At 36.5% G+C, this 21,321-nt stretch overlaps 1 protein-coding gene across 1 annotated transcript in view; it reads left to right on the top strand.

The window, feature by feature from the left end:
- Positions 1-29: 29 nt before the first annotated feature.
- SPIN1 (spindlin 1) overlaps positions 30-21,321 on the top strand; it is a 60,673-nt gene continuing 39,381 nt past the window's right edge. Inside the window, exon 1 of the mRNA XM_088130454.1 lies at positions 30-338. The gene's annotated coding sequence lies outside the window, so the exon portion shown is untranslated. The remainder of the gene's footprint in view (positions 339-21,321) is intronic.

Genomic DNA, 21,321 nt, shown 5'->3' with positions numbered 1-21,321 from the left:
AGGGCGGGGTCGCGTGTTTGGAGCGGCTCATTATTTGGCAGGAAGGTGCGGAGGCCTCTCTCCTGGCAGCGGCTCCCGCGCAGGCAGAGGGGAGGCTCCCAATGTGGCAAGAGAGAGGAGGGCTAAACAGCGGCGGAGAAGGAGGGGGCCAAGCGAGACAAGGGGAGCCGCAGCAGCCGCCGAGGAGCTGAGCGGCCTGGACGGGCAAACGGGGGTGGCGAAGCCTCTGCAGCTCTGGCCCCACCGCCGACGCCACCCCCCCGCCGGGCACCTCACGCCTGCCCGGGCGAAGGCGGAGGCGGCGGAGGAAGCCGCGAAGGACGAGGCGCCGGCAGCAGGTGAGAGAAGGCGAGCGCGGAGGAGAAGGGAGGGGGAAGCGGGAGTCGCCGCGCCGCCCTTGGCCCGGCCAGTCAGTACCGGCCACAACCGGAGGGAGTCGCTGTGGGGGAGTCGCCGCTCCCCTCCCCTCTCCTGGGGCTGGAGTTATTTATTATTCATTCGCGGCGGGCCTGGGCTGCTGCTCCTCCCTCCGCTGCTCCCTCGCTCCCTCCCTCCCGGAAGCTGCCTCCCTGAAGAAAGAGGGAACGAAGCCAGAGGGGAGCCCTCGGCAACCTGGTGGGGGAGCGGAGCAGACCCTCCGCCCCCTCCCCTCGCGCGGCGCTCTAATTGCTCCTCCTCTGGGGGGAGGTGCCAGCGCTGGCTTCAGTCTCCCCCCGTCGCCTCAACGTTCTGGTTCCACCCCGCTATTGTGTGCCAGGCCGGGGGCCCCTCAAGGGGCGCCCGGATTCCCCGCTTCTCTCCCCCCCCGCGGTCGCCCCCAAAGAGCCGCGGGAATTGTCTCCCTCTTGCCCGAGGGTAGGGGGCAGAAGGGGAAGGCTGCCTCGGGCGGGGTGGATCTGTTGGTCGTGGTGCCTGGGAGAATGTGCTTCCCCCTTTTTTTCCGCTCCCCGAGTAGGGAGCTGAATCCCCGTGTCAGGAAACAGCAGACATTTCCACAGTTCCTGACACTGCAGCTGTATGTGTGTGAGTGTGTCTGTCAGGCTTTGCTGCGTTCCTTTGTCTGCTGTGGCTGCCTGTCTCTCCTCCCTTCGCTCTTTTCTTTCTGTCTTTCTCCCTTCCTTCCTGGTCGCTCTTCCTCCCCCTCCTTTCTTCCCCTCCCTTCTTTTCCTTCACAGACTCCAAGAGCTGCCGCAGCTGCAGGTTTGTAAATACTGGGGATGGACAGGCACATACATGCTTATGCACACACAAGCAAAACATGGCTGACATGGCTCCCCCCCCCAACTCATTTTCCGTATCTGCATCTTAGTTTTGGTATCCTTTGCTTTTATCTTCTCCCTTTATTTCCCTTCCCCCTCCCTGTCAAAGAGGAAAGGAAAGCTGTTCATTCTCCCTGATGTGTGTATTTTTGTGTGGTTGCTTATCAGGCGTAAGGATTTTTCCGCTGAAGCTTTCTCCCTTTTGGTTGGTGTAAAAGTATGATGAACTGGAAGCCCATCAGATTCTGGGAGCTTAGAGAGGCCTGGTAGAGGGGGATGGGTGAGTGGGGCGACCTCTGCCGAGAAGCTGGGCTGGAATGTGTGTATCTGTCTTCCTAGGTATGGGGGAAGGGAGGCCGATGCACCAAAATGTTAGTGATGATTAAATAGGTGTTATGTTAGCAAAATGCTCAGGGCTATTCCCTTTCTTGCAGGTGGGAGGGATAGGCCTCATTACCTTATAAAAGGCAACACGGATAAAGCATTTTGTTAAAACAAGCCATACTTTTTTAAAAAACAGATTCACCTCCTAATGGTGTATGTAATAATATCTTAGCTGGCCATCGTGAAAAACAAAACTTTGAACTGCCATAACAGTAGCTAGTTTGTTATAAAATAATTTGCCACCCACTGGCTTTGGCCTAACTGAAATATGGGCCTGTAACAAAGAATTGTGCCAGGTCCACAGATCTAAGAGTCTTCACCATTCTGTATTGCATGCAGTACTGAAACTTTATCAAACTCTTTTGCCCCTATCTCCAGTCAAAAGCTTGGGCAGATACTAGCACCCCCTTCTGGCTTCCACAAAACTTCATAGAACAGTTTTGAGCCAAATCTTTAACAAATCTCCTCCTGTCTGCTCCTCTCCCCCCCCCGCACTTAATCAACTTTTTTTTTGTAATGAAATGACCTTGAGTATAATTACTGTTTAGTTTTAAAGGATGGCAATGTGCAAGGATTTATTTTGTTCTTCCTGTGGGAAATTTTGATTGATAAAAACTATTTTGCTGTTGTTCCGTATGGACCTCTCCGGATAATATTTACTGTAATAGAATCCAAGGTTTATGCCTCTTTTATTTAATGAATTTTGCATAAATCATCTATGAATTTTTTTTTTAAAATATAACTGTTAGGAACTTACTGTTTTATGTAGTGATTGATAAATTTCCTTCAAAATTACAAAACATATTTGTGGGACTTTTTAACCGTGTTTTAGGAGTTTAAGCTTTTGGATTAATTCTCATACCACTTAAGTGATACAAATTTTTAATCAGGAGCTTTTGTTAAGTAGAATATATTAGTTAATATTTATATGTGTTATAAAGTATTTTCAAAGTGGACAGACTATATAATGAATTTTCCTAAAATGAAGGGTTGTGTTCCCACTGAAATGAAGTGGGATTTTCAGTTCTTTTTTTTTTTTTCCTTTTTTTCCCCTTCAGTATTTTTGGTAGAACCATCAGCTAATTGTGAAGATCACAACTGATGCCTTGTGCTCCTTTTTTTTTGGAAAATTGTTTATCATACTTAAGAAAAATCCTCTTATGTCCTCTTCTAAATGATAGAATGAAGAATTAGAACAGAAGGTCTGTAAAATAAAACCCTGTTGTAAAATGTTGTGAATCTGTACAGATAAAGAAAAACAGAATTTCATCTGAAGTGGGTTGGAGTGCTACATGATTTGCAATATGTAATTTGATTTAAGGATTATTCTGTAATGGACTGCTTTCTGTTTCTATAAAGGCTGTATCTTTTGAGAAGCTGTGACCTATGGGTTGCTTATATAAATATTTACTATTTATGAGTTATGGGGGATAGCAGAAAAATGGATTTAAAATTATGAAGCTTAGGTGGGTGTGTGCTGGTTTTTTGGATAGGTTCAACAATTGGGATGAGAAGCAACTGAGAAGCTGAAGTATTTGCTCAGTAACTATTCTGATGTTTCTAGTAGCCTTTAGACCATTGTAAGAGATAAGACTAGTTAGAGGTTTGGGACCTAATAGCATTGTTGCTTTTGTGAATTTTGTTAGTGACTATATTCTTGTTTATAAGATCTGAGGTGCTGTGTAGAAGTTGCATTTGACACAATAATATGGAGAAAGGTGAATATGAATATGCAGCAATATGCACTTTATTAAGACTACACATTGGGCTGGTTTGGGAGTGCAGTCTTGAACAGTACATTGTGTTTCTGCAAGTTCTGTTAAAACTGCCTTTTAGACATCACTATATTATAAATGTCCTACCATCTTAAGTCAACATTTTACTTCAATAAGTTAGCCCAATGATGTTTCATTGTCCTGTTTCTATTAACTATGCTATTTAAATGAATAACTTAAAAATGAAATAATTTCCAAATTTACAGTGTTTAATATAATTCTTAGGCAAGCTTTAAGTCTCTGCAATGGAAAGCACTCTTTGTGTCTTCTATTCTTTATTTGCATTTATTTAAAATAAAAGCAATGAGAGTGTTCGTTCTTGTTCTGCTGCCTGACTATAGCCTAAAATGACCAAATCTGCACCTGTTACATATCTATGTCTATTACATACTCACTTGAAGCCTGTGCCCAATGGTGCTGATAGGGCAGAGCCAAGAGTGGCATAATACCTAGGAGGAGCCCTTTCATGGAAGGGCATACTGAAGGAGCAGACATATTTGCTTACAAAGAAAGCAGATACACATTTTTTTAAAGGAACAGGTCTCAGATCACCACAGAGTCACAAGAGTTTACTTTTCACATTGCTTTGCTCCAGTAATAACTTTTTATGTTTATTAATATTGTTTCACGCAATCATGAACCAACTTGTTCTCTTCACTAGGCCTCAAAACTTATCTAAATGACTAAGAAGCAGTAGTGTCCTTGAAAGAAGTAGTTGGCATGGCACAGATTTTTGTTTCCTATGAATGATATGAGTCAGCTCTGCGTGCGTCTGTCTGGGATATTTCATATTTATATATTTTACATACATCATATGTAAAGTGTAAAGGATTCAGTCTCTTGTCCTTGAATAAAAGACTGCATCTTTTAGGAATTTTGGAGGTTAGCTTAATGCTTTATTCATGGTGCTTCAGGCAGTATTTTTAACTGTGTTTATTATTACCCTGGTCTATATTGCTCTCATAGTTTCCTACTACCTTATTTTCACACTTATCTTTATTTGCATGCTAGACAAAACTAGCTTTGAAGAATGTTAAATAAAAGCATTGAGTGAGTTGAAACATTTTACAGTGTGTTCCTTTTGTTCTCAGTCCATCCTGATAAGTTGCTAACAGCATTGTAATTGTCAGATTTAATGGCTCCCAGTAAAAAGTGTCTCAGTCACTCTCAGTAAGCTCACCTCTTGGGTGTTCTTCTTTCCCTCAATGAGATAATGGGGACAGGGTATAATCAGAGCTAGAGGAAGATGAGGGCTTAAGGGCTCTTGACAAAAGGAACACAAAGCAATTTCTAGATCCTGAGTATAGAGCAGAGGTTGACTACACCCCTGAAACTAGATGTAATGGGCTGTGAGAATAGCCTTGGAGACAGGAGGAATAGCTGCAACCTAGACAATGGTCTTATAAGAGAAATCTGAGCCCAAAGGAGGGATGGGGATGGAGAAAGTGTCTCTGAAAGGACTTTCCCTAGTTCTCTAAAAAGTAAAGGCAGGGAGGGGGGAAGTGTTTTCAGACTTGCAAGATTGTTACTTACGGTAAACATAGTATTAGTACTCATGGTTTTGGTTTGCATTTTTTGCTTCAGCAGCACACATTTTTCCTCTTTTTAATAAACCCAAATTCTTGATAAACCTTCTTAATAAACCCAAATTCTTATGGTCTTATAAGAGAAATCTGAGTCCAAAGGAGGGATGGGGATGGAGAAAGTGTCTCTGAAGGGACCTTCCCTAGTTCTCTGAAAAGTAAAGGCAGGGAGGGGGCAAGTGTTTTCAGACTTGCAAGATTGTTACTTACAGTAAACATAGTATTAGTACATAAGAATAAGATAAATTTTTGTCACTGAGTAATGAAAACAGGTGAGAACAATTTACAGACAAGCTCAAAAATCACTACTCTTTGTATAGAAGGGAAGAGTGGACCTCTAGACTGCCAAGAGGGGAATTGCCTCTTTATTAATATAGGATTATCAGACTGCATGAGCTACTCCCATAATGTGATCCCTGATGGGTTGAAAATGTTAATGATTGCTAATTTTCCTGATAATTGATTACCATCATTGATAACATCTATTTATAATTTATTATTCACGAGGGAGGGATTCAAACTAGATTGGAATCTAAATTTTCTCTTATTTTAAAATATAAGAAAAATTAAGCAAAGCAAGAGAAAGATGCAGAAGCATCTTAGCATTTCTTCTTTTTCTAGAAAAGCATAAAATTATTTTGATCTTTTAATTTTTGTTTTTTCTTACAACTCCAGAACTCTCCCCCTCCAATTCCATGCATATTTAGATTCCTTTATTATGCTAAATTGCTTTTTGAAAAAAGGATGATAAAATTTTAAAGTGCTTTGCCTAGATCAAGTACTTGAGCTGCTGAAAAGTAGACAAAAAGGTTCTCCTTGAACAGCATCAAAATATAGATGGTTTTTCATTTTTATTTTGGGTCATCCATCCCTATTACAGGGGAGGTTGTGTTGAAGTATTTATGTATGCATGCCTTTAGCAAGCGGTGGTATAGTATATACCAACAATTGAGCTTGTAACACAAACGTTAGTACCTGCGCTTGTCTCCCTGCCACACTGCTGGAGGTCAGATCCCCAAAGCTATTTTTTTCCACTTTTTTCACAATGAATTGTTATCTGTAGGTGGCAGTTTGCTACATAATAGTCAATCTGACTTTTAAAAATATATATCAGATTGTTGTGTTAAGACGTTTAAAGGAAGAAGAGAGGGACATAATTTGGCCACCCATTCTTCTGTAATGACAATTTTTGGGTCTTGATTGATTTGCAGTCTGTGGCATGGGGATCAGATTAAACAAATACTTGATAATCCAAGAGTGGTTTTCCTGGAGCATGCTAATACTAATACTCTTTCAGGGCTGAAGTAACATTTGCATTTGCTTATAAGACAGGACAAGAGACCTCAAGGGTGCTTTTCTGAAAGAGCATGTTCAGTAACTATTTTTTGTCCCAATACCACCTGGATAACTTGAGGAACTGATACAATTCTACAAATCCTTTCTAGATTTGCAGAATATTTTTCAAGATGAGGGCTTGACCTTGGGAATATGCCTTATTTTGTCAGTGCTCCTGGCAAAAAGTACGTTTAATTTCATTTTGTAAATAAATATTAAAATACATAAAAGTATTATGGTTGTTGCACACATATTCAGTCATTTTTATCACATGAAGCATAAATATTACTGGCAAGTTTGGAAGGGACCCTGGGAATGTAGAAGGATGAGTAACATTAACAAGGAATTTGATAATTTCCTTCATGTAAGTAGTCATGTAAACTTTTCAGTAACATTTAGACCAAGATAATTTCTCACCTAATAATATTTTCTAAACAACAGAAAAAAGGAGCATCAAGTTGGCCCATTTGATCAGACAGGTTGATTGATCTAATGGCATTCACATATAATAACATTAGGGTTTAACCAGAGATATTTTCACTTGTAGGTCAAAAAAAGCGGGGGGGGGGGAATCCCAGGCTGTCCATCTAATGGGGGTCAATAAGTAAAGCCTGTTTTTTAAAGTAATATGTTATTACTCATTACTTTCTTAATTGATATGCTTTAAAATATGGAAAACTTGTACATTCTAACCTAAGTGTGGTGGTTCTGCTTTGGCTGTGAATGGATAAGGAAAGCTGGTCTCAAGCTACACACCAAGATGACATGAAATTTTGGTGCTTTACAGTGATTGAACAGCCACAGTATCAGATTTCAGTGATACTCTTAATAACTGCTGTCATCCTATAAATTCAGATTTATAAATCACAGTATGACATTCCTTACTCAAAGTATGTGAACAGTGGTAGTAGGTACCTCCCTGAGGCAAATTCTGCTTAGAGAGTATTCCTTCTGTTAGAAAGGAAGTAGGTGGATAAAAAGTCTGGTTTTGCTCATTTCTTTTTCTCTAACAACTTTGCCGGTATTGGCTTCCGGGTGTGAGTCATGGCTGACTGAAGACATCTTCGCAAACAGAGACAACCACTGTGAAGAATGAAAGACCAGCAAGTAGATCGGTCCTTCGAATCTCTCCAGAGAAAGAGGGATTGGGAGATCGCCCATGAGTGCTCTGAATGGCAGCTCCTCACAAGGAGACCACAAAACAGAGGTCTCCTGCGGATTTGAGTGCCAGGAACTGAGGGAGATGACATGTTTGCTTTCAGCAGTGGCAGAGCCTTTCATAAGGATACTAACCCAGCCAAACTAACTTTTTAATCACATTCAGAAATGTTCAATTTAACCACTTTATGGATATTAGAGACCTTCAAAACAACGAGCTTAATTTGATACCTGGTGAGTTTTTCCTTCTTCAGATTTAAGAAATTTTAAACAGAGACTTAAAAATTTAGAATAATATACAGTTGGCAAAAAGCAAAAAAAAAGGGGGGGGGATTTTGATTTAAGAAAGTTTTAAATGGATTGGAAGACCAGAGAGATTTGGAATAATAGTTATTTTTGCTGTAAGATTTGAAAAATAAGTATATAATTAAATAATATACTCATGGGAAATGACTGAAACAGAACTAACCCCATATTAGGAGGCTTAATGAAGATTGCAAATGGACGCTAGAGGGAACTAAAAGACCAGGCAGAAGAGAGTTAAAATGGCTAAGCCAGCTATAACTTTTTCTCAAAGAGTTTTTAAAAACATGGATTTATTCCCAGATTAATTTATATTCTGAGAGGAATTCCAGTTTTTATATCTGGAAAATATTTTCGGAAAATAAATTCTTTGTTTAGAAAAGTTCTATGGGGTTCTTCAATTCCGAGAATATCTTTATAGAAAATGTAATTATCAATTAACGAGGGAGGATTTGGTTTTCCAAATCTGGAGTTATATCATCATACTTACCTAATTGTCAAGTATTAAATACTGGAAGCCAACAATTGCTGTTAATTTTTCGATTTAGGCAATGTTGGAATATACATATATAGCACCTTGGTTGGATGGACAGTGTTAGGATCTAAATATGCTAAAACTCTAGTATCTCTGGAAACAATTTCATCAGTTACAAAGCCATGGAATGTAATGCCTAATAAAAAAAAAGATTTGGCCCTTTTTCCCCTGGCAAATTGACTTTATGGGAAAACCCAATTTTAAAAATTGGGGAAAAGATGTTGATATGGAAAAATTGGATGGAAGCGGGGATATTGACTTTGGACCAATCTTCATATGATAAAGATTTTTAACATATTCTGTGTTGAGATAAATATCATCTACCAGATGTAAACGAATGGCAATACTTACAGCTACAACATTTGTTAATAACATTGTTTGGACCAGCAGCGTTTTCAACTTCTGAGATACCTGAGATAATAGAACAACTTGTTAAATCCTTTAAAACTAAAAAAAAACCCCTATTATTAGTTTTTATAGATATTTGGTATCAGTAAATCAATTTGATATGCAGATGTTAAGAAATGAATGGAATAAAGAATTAGAGGTTCCTGTATTTTCTAGAGGAAAAGTGAGATAGACTTTAATTTATATAGCAAGAGTGTCAATGGACCTCAAATTACAACTTATAGAACAAAAAAATAATATTTACAATTTATCAGACTCCATTATGTTTGCATAGAAAAGGATTGTCAAAAAGAAGCATTTTGTTGGAGATATTATAAGGACAATGCTTCTTTAAAACATATGTTTCTACAATATCTTATACTTACCAAGTTTTGGGAGAAAGTAATAGATTATATAAATATGATTGTGTGACAAAAGCTAAAATTTTCAGAGGATAATATTGTTTTGAACTATATACCTCATACATGGAACCTGACAACCAGCCAATGTAAATGGAACATTGCCCTCCATGCCCTTGTTATGATCAAAAGACTGATATTGCTGCATTGGAAAGATAAATGTACGACCCCATTTATTCAATGGATTGAAGACCTGATTGCACTTGCTACTTACAGGTGGGTTGCCTATAGATGTAGACTTTGTATGGACAAATATAATGAAATATGGGACTCATTTATACAAAATACAGAAGGTTAAAAAAAAGATATAAATGTCATATAAATGTATTAGAAATCAATACGTTCCTAAATAATATTTGCATTAGATAAATATATATATAGAATTATAATTGTTTACTGTTAAAATGAGATATTAACATTTTTTCTTTATTGTATTTCACTTTTTTGTTAAACCACTTTCTGTGTGTTTTTTTTTCTTAATAATAAAAGATAAATTAAAAAACATGGACTGAAATATTAATAACTAGTATCTCAAAAGGGTACAGATTTCAATGGATAAACTTTTAGAAGATTATGGAAAAAACTTTTTAAAACTTTTACCTGAAATAGACATTATAGAGTTTGAAGTCATGGAAGACAACAAAATTGAGATTACCAAAATGGGAATTCAAAAGACAAATCAAGAAAAGGATATGGACATGGACCAGCTGCGAAAAGAAATCCTGGATGATGCCTTTTTATGGGAAGAAAATCTGGACATGGAACCACTGCGACAAGGAATCCTGGACGATGCCTCTTTATGGGATTTACAAAGTAGGCTGGTGAAAGCTTTGAAGACTCCTTTTAAATGCCAAAGAGTAGTGAAAGATCAAATCCTGTGATGCCATAGGAATGATTCAAAAGTCAAGATTGTGCAGAGCAAAAAGGAATATAAAGTTGAGTTGTTTGACCAGGGATAAACTATTTGTTTGATATTTCTGGTAACTCCTAAAGGACTTTTTGCTGAACTAGGATTGAAAAGATGATGATTTCCAGATTAAAATCCAGAAATAAAACTTAGGCTATGGGGAGAAGAGTTTTTTTATTTGTAACTTTAAAAGAGGGTGAAAAGTTAGTATATTAACTTATGCTTGGTGTGATGAAAGTTGGAAGCCACTTCTTTATTATTGCCTTTTTCTTTTCTTTTCCTTTTCTCTTCTACTTTTTTCTTTTTCTGCACCCTCTGAACTTTTATTTTTCTTTTTTCTTCTAGTTTAACTTGTACTAGTTTTTACTGTTTATTAAAAACTTCAATAAAATTATTAAAGAAAAAAAACTTTGCCAGAGTGGTATAACGGTGAAGTTGCTAGACTGGTACTGGGAAGACCCAGGTTCTAGTCCACCCTCAGCCACAGAAGCTCACTGGGTTACTTGGGACCGGTCACTTTCTCTCAGCCCAGTCTATCTCACAGGGAAGTTGTTGGGAAAAATAGGAGGACGAAGCATTATGTATACTGCTTTGAGCTCCTCAGCTAAAGGTGGCTTACAAATTTAACAAATACGGTTTTGGATGTTCCAAATTCTCTGCACAAGATTTTAGAAACTTGAGGAAAATCAATAAATGTTGTCCTACTTCCAATATTGAGAAGAAGAAAAAAAGCATTACTGCTCCTGTAGTATCATGCTTGCATCATGTATTTTGCTTTAGGGAAGGAAGAAGCTGAAAAGAGTGGGAATCTCAAAATTAAAACAGTAAGAATTGAGGATGCTGAAATGCTCTAGATTGGTATAAGAGAAAACAATACCAGATGGAAGAGTAAATCAAATGGATTGTCCTGGAGGACTTGACTGGCTCACTGAAATAATAAACTTTCTCAACTCTACAACAGGGAGCAGAGCTCTTGTCCAGTAATTCTCTTGAGCCTGAAAGTTTGAAATTGCTCAGCAGCTTTCTGTATGAGTATAGAAACTTGAGACTATTCTTTTCTGGTTTTGACAGGCCTGCTGGTCACATGCATGTATGTTGTTGAAATAAGAATGTGTAACTTACATGCATGAGTGGGTGAATGAAGTATGCAGTTAGTCCAGTTCATATGCAGAAGTGTCTCTCTCTTAGATAAAAGCTGGGTGATGGTGATATTTGCCAGCAATAGTTTTTTAACAGTTCCAGTAAGAACTGTGGTTTCTACCTGCTTCATACTTTGCACCAATTCTGCTTAGTTTCCTAAGGGAGGCTAAGCAGCAGTGAAGGTTCTACATAATGGTCTATGTGATTCACACATGAGTTCTATTCTTATACAAAGTCTGTTGGGAAACTTCCTAGAAATTGTATAATAATTTAGTATTAGCTCTGCCTCACACGCAAACCCTGCTGAATCAGTTTGTTTTCAACTGTGACAATATTAACATGTTTGTATTTGAGCTCATCCTTCTTCTGTTATGAATTTTTTTCCTGTTATTTTTTTTTTCAATTCTTCAAAGCACCTTATCTTCCTGTCACAGGTATCTGTCCTTCAGTCTTACGGCCTTAACAGCCTCCTTCCCCAAGTACCAACATTGTAGGATCAAACTGCCACATTTAATATGCATAAATTATGTCTTTGTCAGCCTCTTGAGGTATGTCAGGTTAGGAAAGAAACTCCACAAGGATTATTATAACTCCGTTGTTAAAGGGTAGAATACCAGAATCATGAAAGCCTGACGTATATTCACCTTCCGCACACATCTCCCTTTATACCAGAGAGAATCAATCTTTAGTTTCTTTCCCAGTCTCTTCCCTCTTCCAGGGCTAAGCAGATGTTTATGTAATGGCTGCTGATTTCCTTTTTTAAAGCCATCTCATACTCCTCTGCTTTCTTGTCTTGGTCAAAATCACATAGTTGACATTTGTGGCCACTATGAGACATTTATATAATTGTTTATGTACCTAGGCTTCATGTGCCACTATAGTCCAAAAGGACTATTGCTGAACTGGCTGGTTTTGATCACCTTTGCTTTCCACTTTCTCCCCTTGTCTTCCTCTAAGCTTTCTACTATGTTTTGGAAATTGTTTGGAAGCTCCTTCCTTTCTTTGAGAGACTGATTTAATTCACTGGTTGTGGATGATCCTTTGATCTCATCTCTGGTATTATTGGCACTGAGGAAATCACCCATTAAGAGTTCAAAGCCTCCCAAGAGGCTGCCCTACCTGATTCCAAGAGGGGCAAGAAGAAAATGCAAGCAGCTGCAGGTTTCCTCCCACAGTCATATTCTTCAGCACTACTACTACTGGTTCCAGCATGTGAGTTTTTGTAATTACCCTAGGACTCAACACTCATACAAGATGCTCCTTCAAAGGAGATCTTACATTTGAGTTCCAGTCAAAATATTACCATCTACCCCTCAGTAAGTTATTCTGTATCAGCTGAGGCCACTCAGTTTCAGAATTTGCCTATTGACATTGAACCACAGGATCCATTCTGTCCAGTTCTTAGCAGAGCTTTTACTGATTTCTCTGTACCTGATGCCTCTTCAGTCTCTTCAACATTTCATTTGATACTCAGATTATGTCAGGGTTCTGTTAGTGCAGGAGTTCTTAACTATTTTGTGACATGAACCCTTTGAAGGTCTGGTGAAACTTATGGACCCCTTCTCAAAAAACTGTATTTAAATGCATAAAATAAAATACATATAAATTGTATTATAAAGAAAACCAATTATGGTCAAATGGTAAAATATTAAAAAATAAATATGTAATATAGTAATACATGTGTTTTACTAATCCATTAAATCAGTAGCAAGACAAATACCCTCTTTTAGGGTATAATAATTTTAGAGAGTGAGATTTATTGACGTTAACAAACATTTTTGCAGTCTAGAAGCCCTACATTACTTTGTTGCCTACATACATTACTGAATGAAAAGCTAAATTTCAGTTAGTGCTTAATAAAAATAAAGGTGTACTATTTCTTCCATTCAAGTTGATGGACAACCTCCATCAACTTGAATGGAAAATATCTGTCCATAGACCCCAGGATAAAAATAGTGGCCTGATATATTCAGAGCAGGAATATAAGAGAATATATGACTGATTATCCATTTGCTAGTAAGAGGTTTTTTCCTAAACACAGGGTGCATGTTAATTTACTTCTGCCTCCAGTGTCAGGTTAAAAAGGATTAACAACATTCCTCTTCTTAATCTCCACCTTTTTGGGGTGATTATTTATTAGATATTTGTAAAAATACATATTTCAATACAATGATATTTGACAGTTTTAGTTAAAATTATTGACATATTTTTATTTAATAATGTAATAATTTATTCAATTATTCAATTATTTAGTCAATAATTATTAATAAATTATACTTAAATTTATTAATTTAACAAAATTATGTATTATGTTTATTAATGGTTAATTATAGACATTCTATTGTTTAGATAACTGAAATTAAAAAAAGATATATTCTATCAGTATCAATTACAATTTAGGATATTGATACTACAAAGATAAAATTATTTGACTTTTACATACAAAATTGAGTATAACCACACACAAAAAAAACTGCTGCAGATTACATCAAAGTATTTGTTGTACAATAAAAGTTTCAATCTGGTGCTAGTTACTTAGTATTGAAGTCTGTATAATTGCTTTGTGTGTGTGTGTGTATAGTGTTAATAAAACTGAAAAATACAAGCAAAACCAATTTAACAAGAACTAAAATACCAAAAAATAATTAAAACAAAAAGGAAAACTATTGGGTTTTAACTTCCCCCTTTTTGTACATCTGCTAATTTACCAAATTGTAGACATTTAAGCCCCCTTAGAAGCCAGACTGTGATTATATTTGCCATGCTTTGTGATATATTGTATGTATGGAAACCATTCTTGCTTGAAATTCAAATATACTGCCATTGCTGTATATTTTCCAAGTTGAAATTCCCAATCAGATATTGTTAGAATTGTATCTTCCTTCCAGTGTTGAGCAAAATTTATTCTTGCTGCTGTAAGCATGTATCTCATTAAGTTATTACGTTTCTTAATTTTTTTTTCTGAGATTATACTAGTAAAGAGAGCTGTGTTTTCATTTCAAATTTAAATTCTCAAGTTTTCTGCATTGTACTATGTATATCTTTCCAGTATTTTGGGGTTTTTTCTATGTCTGCCACATATGATAAAATGTTCCTTCTGTTTCATGGCATTTCCAACATTTATTACTATATGATTTGTCTATCTCAGATATTATTGATGGACTTGTATACCATCTGTAGAATATATTGTACCAAATTTCCTTTAAGTTATAATTTGGTATAAATTTAGTCCATAATTCTTCCCATTGTTGTGTTATAACTGTTTCTTTAAAATTTTGCATCCATTTTGTCATACAGGTTTTTGTTTTTTCTGTCTCTGTGTCATATATCAAAGCAAAAGTTTAAATACACACTCTAACAGATGGTGTTGGTTTTCACATTCTGTCTTTTTTCTTAATATTCCTCCATCCTTCCTGAGATCCGTTTTTATCCTTCCCGCAGTTTGTAAGTGCATCAACCATGGTATCTTCCGGCCTTCGCTGAGTAGTTTTTGCTGTGTTTTTAATCTGTTTATAGAGTCTGAGTGAACCATATCTGCATATGTAACTTCTACCTGGGTTGTTATCTAAGCATGGTCTGCTAGACTTCATAACTAAGTCAGTGTGCTGTGTTTTCACATCTTTTTTATCAGACAGCTCTACAGAAATGTGCCTGCTTTTCATGAAAACCAAGAACTCAGCCTAACTGGTGCTTTAGAAAATGGTTAGAGAAGTTGTGCTTTTGTAAAATATACATCACTTTTTTCCCAAACTAGATAACTCATTCCCAGCTGCATATTTCTGTGCCGAGGTAGTTCAACATGTAGAACAAGTTCTTCTGTTCCTGTGGTGCCTGTGGTGTGTTATGGAAAGTCGTCTTTTGAAGGTTATCCAATTCATTGGAGTGACACGATGAGGAAATACCATGAGGAGCTGTTTTCCTGCTGTTGATGTGATTCCATAAATTTCAAGCTTTGTACACAAGACCTCCTTAATTTAGTATCAGGGCCATCCTCATTCTCTAAATACTGAGCTATATTATGATTGTTATTTCATTGTTTGTGTCATGTATCTTAACATGCCATTCCACTGTATCCATCATAGTAACTGAAGAAGTTCAGTGGGAGCCATGAATTCCCAGAAGGCTCCTCCAAGAACCATGGATAAATAACCAGTTCTTCTGGACCACTATGTAGGAGTTAATTTAAGAAGTTTGTCCTATTAATTTCCCATTAATAGGAAATTAATGTGTGGCCTTTGCCAGAATCCCCACATTAGGAGCTAACTGTACATAATTTGCTGAATGTTGATATTCTCAACAAGAGATATGTGATAGCAAATTGACTGATTACAGCTATAAAATATAAACTATTGATTATAGCTATAAATAGGTATATCATTATATTGTTGTTCTTATAAAACTTATTCAGTTTATAAAATCAAGCTTGACACTGCTACATTATGCTTTCCTATGGCAAAGAAGCTCAGAAGAACAGCAACACATCTTGGATATGATCCCTCTAGTCAAGGTACAAGTCTGAAAGGGATGCTTATGCACCCAATAATAGCCCATTCAAAATAAATTTCCCCAAGAGTGCATAACCATAGAACATGTACTGATAAGGGTGTTTCTGAGTGTACCCCTCTCCCCTTTGTCACACACAAACATGCAGTGGTCATGCTGTGCTCAATTTAAAAACAATAATGGTTTTTGACTAGCATTACACATGCACAAGAAACATGATTCCTCTTTCTGGTGAGCAGAACTTGTTGCTGAAAAAGAATACTGGAAAGTTCTGTTTTCCATCCAGTTAACTGCCAGCACAGATAACACAGAAGTACACATATATTCTGATGCTGAAATTAGTAGAAAGAATTAACATGTAAAAAGACTAGGTAAGAGATTAAAATTACCTTAGTTGGATAAAAGGTAGCCTAGCGTGGATATTTTTATGATATTAATAAAACTAAAAACTTAACAGACATCTAGATACTATAAAGAAATTGGAAAGGATGACATGTTAAAAATGGCACAAGCACAAACAGGATATGCTTAGAATGTAAACCTTCACCACAGAGAAGTAGGAAAGGATTATATGTTATGTGTATTTTAACCATCAGTCCTTTGGGCAGCCAAGTACAAGGCAAACAAAAATAAAACTTTTACAGATCCAAATGAAAATACCCCAAGAGTAAGAAAATGAACACAGATAAAACCACGAAAAACTAAAAGATGAAATCTTAACCAGGACAGAAGAAAGCCAAGAACAAAGAATTGAGCAGTGGAGAAGTTGAATAATATCAAATTGGGCCCAAATTGAATCCTGATATATTTGAAATATAGCTTATTTATTAAATATGGCATTTCAAAAAGTTCTTGAGTTTCTGTGTACTTGAACTTTATTCTGTGATCAGTAACTTGAGTTATTAGGCAGTATTTTGCTGTCTACAGAATTTACTTCTTTTTCCAAAGAATAAACATAAGGGAAATTACTATACTGTACAGCATATTGACTCAAGTTTTTCTCTTGACAAGAATGCAGCATTGTCTAGAACTAAAATGACAGCTGTCATGGTATAACATCACAATCTTGTTTTACCTAAGTCTATTGTAGTCTTCTCCAATCTGGTTAAGTGTCTTTTTAAAGTCGTCTTATGTGGTTTGTCCTCTGTGTATTAGTATTCTCAGACTTGTTTTGTCTGTGAAATAACTGGTCTCTAATTTGCTTGAAGACTCAGGAAGATTTATTCCTAGAATGTTTCAGTCCTGAACTAACATGCCTCTTTGACAGAGTTCTAGGGCCAAGTTGTCAGTAACTTTGAAATGTAGTTAACAATAGAATAGGTTAAGTATAGGCATCTGACATATGAAGTTAAAAGTTATATATGAAATGAAGGGATTTTCTCTTGTAGAGAAGTGCTTCAGTTTTGCATATCTGAATAGCAACCTAAATTTTAATGTTGCTATCTGAAAATTAAGACAATGTCTTCAAAAAGGTTTCATCTGTGGGCTCCAGTGGGGACAATGGTGGGTTAATCATCTCTCCATGAGAGGGGAGACGGCACCGCAGCTGGATTGGTGGCTGGCAGCAAGCGCTGGCCACCCAGCTTGCTCTGGATTAAGGAGGAAGTGAGGAAATCGACTCATATAGTCTCCAAATGTCTGTTCCTCGAAAGATAATCATGGAGATGGAAGCTTCTGCAAACAGTTTTTGAGTAGAGTGGCTAGGTGACAGGGGATCCATCTTTGTTTGAAGCTGTAGTGAAGTCTTTTTTATGGACACTAGAGCTGACCGAACCATTTCTAAGCACAGTGGAGTATAACCTCCTTGCAACTTAAGAGAGACCTTCTTCGCAACAGATAAGTAATTCTCTTGGGGCTTGCCCTTATTTTTGGGATTAGACTTTTAAAAGAAGAATTAGAGCTTTAATTTGAATCTGATTCATTTGCAAAACGCTGGATGACAAGCAGAATTTAAAAGACACTTAAAAGTTATTTACAGTGAAAAGGGAAGATTTATTTATTAGAAGTTTTTGTTTTGTTTTGTTTTGTTTTTTTACAAAACTCCATTTGTAGTGACAAGGTTTGATTTTTCCATGGGAAAGTGTTTTTTGTTTTGTGGATTATGTCTGATAATTGGCTGGGTTTCTAACACAGAAGAAGACTGCAACTCGATTCCTGTATGTTTTTTTTTTTTTTTTTATGCATGCCTGCAGTTCCAGCTTGAAAGACACTAGAGGACATGAATTGTCAGTTTACTTTCACTTGTAATTAATTCTATCTGGCCATACGTTTTACTTGTGTAAACGGAAAAAAAAATAATAAGACGAGATTTGCTTTGGGCAAAAGAAAATGGCTAGAAGAGGTCCTTTGGAGCAGTCATCAGAAGATAAAATAACTCCTTTAAGTTTACTCCAGTCAATGTTTGATGAACTAGGAGCTAAATTCAAGTCCCTTGGAAAAAAGAGAGGAAAGAGTGGATAAGATGATTAACTTTGAAAAAGAGGTGGAGATTGACTTGAATATGGAATTGGAGTTCAGAAAAATGTTGGACTATGAAGGTGATGTGAATAAAGAAATTGTGGATTCAAACATGGATTTAAGACAGCCAAAAGATAAGTGATATGGGAAAAGATGCTATAGAATGGAATTACAAATGGAATCACTTGATGTTACAATGTTTAAAGAGGACATACAAATAATGGAGAAGAGTGACTTGGAAAGATTTTTTATCTTGGATTTGCAAAAGAAATGTGTTAAATCAATTAGGCTGTTCCTGGGAAGAGACAAATTACCGGGAATGTTTTTGGGAGAAGACAAGAAAACAATGGGGAATCAACTTGTGGGACATTATTTGAAAGGATTAAAATTTAAGCTTTTCAAAAGTAAACAGGTGGTTTACAAAGTGAACTTATTGGACTATGGTTAACATGTATGCTGAGACTTTCAGTAGTTATTCATGGGAATTTTTTTGTGACAATGACAATGCTTTAAGGATCTGTGTCTAAAGCCTACGAAGGTTAACATTAAATTTATGGGATTTTTGTTACTGTATATGATAACAGTAGTGAGGTTTTTAAGGTATAAAGGTAGAAGGATATGACATTATCTATAACTTTATTTTTATATATGATAGCAACAAGGTTTTTAAAGGCACAGAGGTGGAAAGATAGGACATTATCTACAGTGGAAAAATGGATGGCAAAGTCAATGGAGTTGGCTGAGATGGTGAAATTGACAGCTTTGATTCAAGATAAGATACTGTAATTTTAGCTAACTGGAAATCTTTTTTGGACTTTTTGTGGGAAATAGAAAAAAATGAAATTGTGTTGTATGGGTTTGATGATTAGAAATAATAAGGGTTAATAGAAATAATGGAAGTTATGCTGTAAATTTAGAACAAGAATTTGATATATATTTTTATTTATATCTATTGCAGAGTGGGGTGGAAGTCAGTTTTTTCTTTTTGCTCTTTTTTTCCTTTTCTTCACCTTTGATCTTTACGATTTTCTCTTTTTTACAGTTCTTTCTTTTTTCTTACTCTCTTTTTTAATATTAGTTTTCATTAGTTTTTATTCTTTCTAAAAAAAATAATAAAGTTATTATAAAAAAAGGTTCATCTGCCTCCTTTAACATATAAGATAGAATAATGAATCTGTGAAAATTGAATTAGGCTTTTTATTTCTGTATATCCTCACATATTTTTTCTTGCTTCAAAATCATCCTTTTTCCTTGTCTTCTTCTTTAGCCAAGCTCATGTAAGCCTCAACCATTGTTGTTCTAAAAACTCAAATTGGAAAGCCCTTGTGGTAAAAATAACATCTGTATATTTGTTTAAATTCTATTTTGCTAGATATCTTTATGTAGTACAATTCAACAGTTAGTAGCATCCCTAGCAGTATCTCAACTACTTCTGGGATGCAGTAAAGAATCTCTCTTGTAGATCTTAATGAGTTAGGAAAATATTAGTTTTTAAGGTAGCCTGGACCATATTATGAGAGCTTGGAAGTTACAATTTTTTTTTTTAATGTCTAGAAATAGATAGAAAACCAGTTGTGATAGGAAGAATCTTCTGATTTGGAAGATTAATCAAATACAAATTATCTCCAAAGATACGGCATTTGGTTATATAGGCCACATGAAGTCCAGAAAATGAATCTTACAAAGAATGACAATAAACTTGAGAGAAAACCTCCTGTGATGCCTGGTTTCAATGAACATAGAGCTAGAAAGGAAAGGCAATAAAATGAAGGATGCAAAAGTTATTAATTCATTGTGTCTTTCTTAGATAGCAGATTCCCAGAAAGATCTGGGGATACAAAACTGTGTACACAGATTTCAGAAATTAAGAGAAAGATTGCTCAAAAATATATACCATGATAGTGTTTGGCACAAGAATATTTTACAATTGGGAAAATTAGATAGTACTATCTCAGGCTATCTTTATCCATGAATACCCGCCAAGCATGAGAAACAAGTAAATAATTAGATTAGAAAAATATAAAAGGATTATATGGAAGCCATTTTGACTAATGGAAAAAGAAAATTCATTCCTTTTCTTTGTATCTCAGAACTGATAATTATTTTGTCAAGCCTTGTTGTAGAAATATGTTAGTAATTTGGTTAGGTAAGTTTTACGCTAGTCTAATCTACCATTGTAAACTCAATACTATTTAGACTGTTTTAATCTGCAATAAATACATCCTACTTGCTATGGTACAAAGATACTTTATTAACTGTTTTTTTTATTAACATGTCACCTCCATCTCCTCCACAGCCAGTTGCTGAAGCAGCCTGGAGCTGTGTTTAGCTGTTCAATTTCAAAGTGGTGTTTTCCTTTTCCTGACCCAAAACGTCTTCTGTGGATAATCTAGGATGCCTCTGGATTGAGTTTGGGAATGACTCCATCAGAGAGAGCTGTCTGCTGAATTCTGGTGGCCCAGCAAATCTGCAGAAATGCTCCTTCACTTGTGGTTGTTGGGCTTAGAAAGATCAGACACCTTGTCTTTTTTTCTTTTTGCATTGGACTATCAGAATCCCAGGAGATCAGTAGATCTGCCAGTCAAAAATCCTGCGGTTTGGGGTGTGTGTGTTGTGGGGAGATGATAAAGAGGGAAAAGCACATTGCATACAAACAGAGAGAGAGAGAATTACATGGAATGTGGGTTGGGAAGAGAAAAGAGGTTGTTTGCCCGACTAAAAATGATTCATGGGAGAAATTGGTTTCAAGAAGGAGAAACAAAAGATTCAGAGGCAAAATTGCACTTTTTCAGTCTTTCTGTTTTGTGTTTCAAATCATTCTTCTGAATGCTCAGGCACACTTCTTTGGGTGGTATGTGTTTGTGTTTTCAGATGACTATATTGATCTTCTATTTCTGATAGGAATATTCTTTGAAACAATTTATTGGCAAATAAAGTGTTTTTGAGGGTGTGATGAGCTGTCCAGTATTGGACATCAGTACCTACCCAAAGAGTTTTATTGCCTGTCAGAGCAATTAGAAGAGAGCTGCTGTGCTGTTTATATCTCACTTTTCTACCATAATTTGTCTAGGTAAATTTGCTTGTGGGGAAAAAAAGAGGAATAGAAACTCGGATTTATTCGGCTAGTTCTTTGTCATTGTGGCTTGTTCTTTCTGTGTGATCCTCTGTAATTTCCT

This window comes from Python bivittatus, unplaced genomic scaffold (genome assembly GCF_059951505.1).
Source record: "Python bivittatus isolate LINGU-HERP-01145 unplaced genomic scaffold, Pbiv_v1 ctg000850_np1212, whole genome shotgun sequence".
Classification (NCBI taxonomy): Eukaryota; Metazoa; Chordata; class Lepidosauria; order Squamata; family Pythonidae; genus Python; species Python bivittatus.
This window is presented reverse-complemented; position numbering and strand designations above follow the sequence as displayed.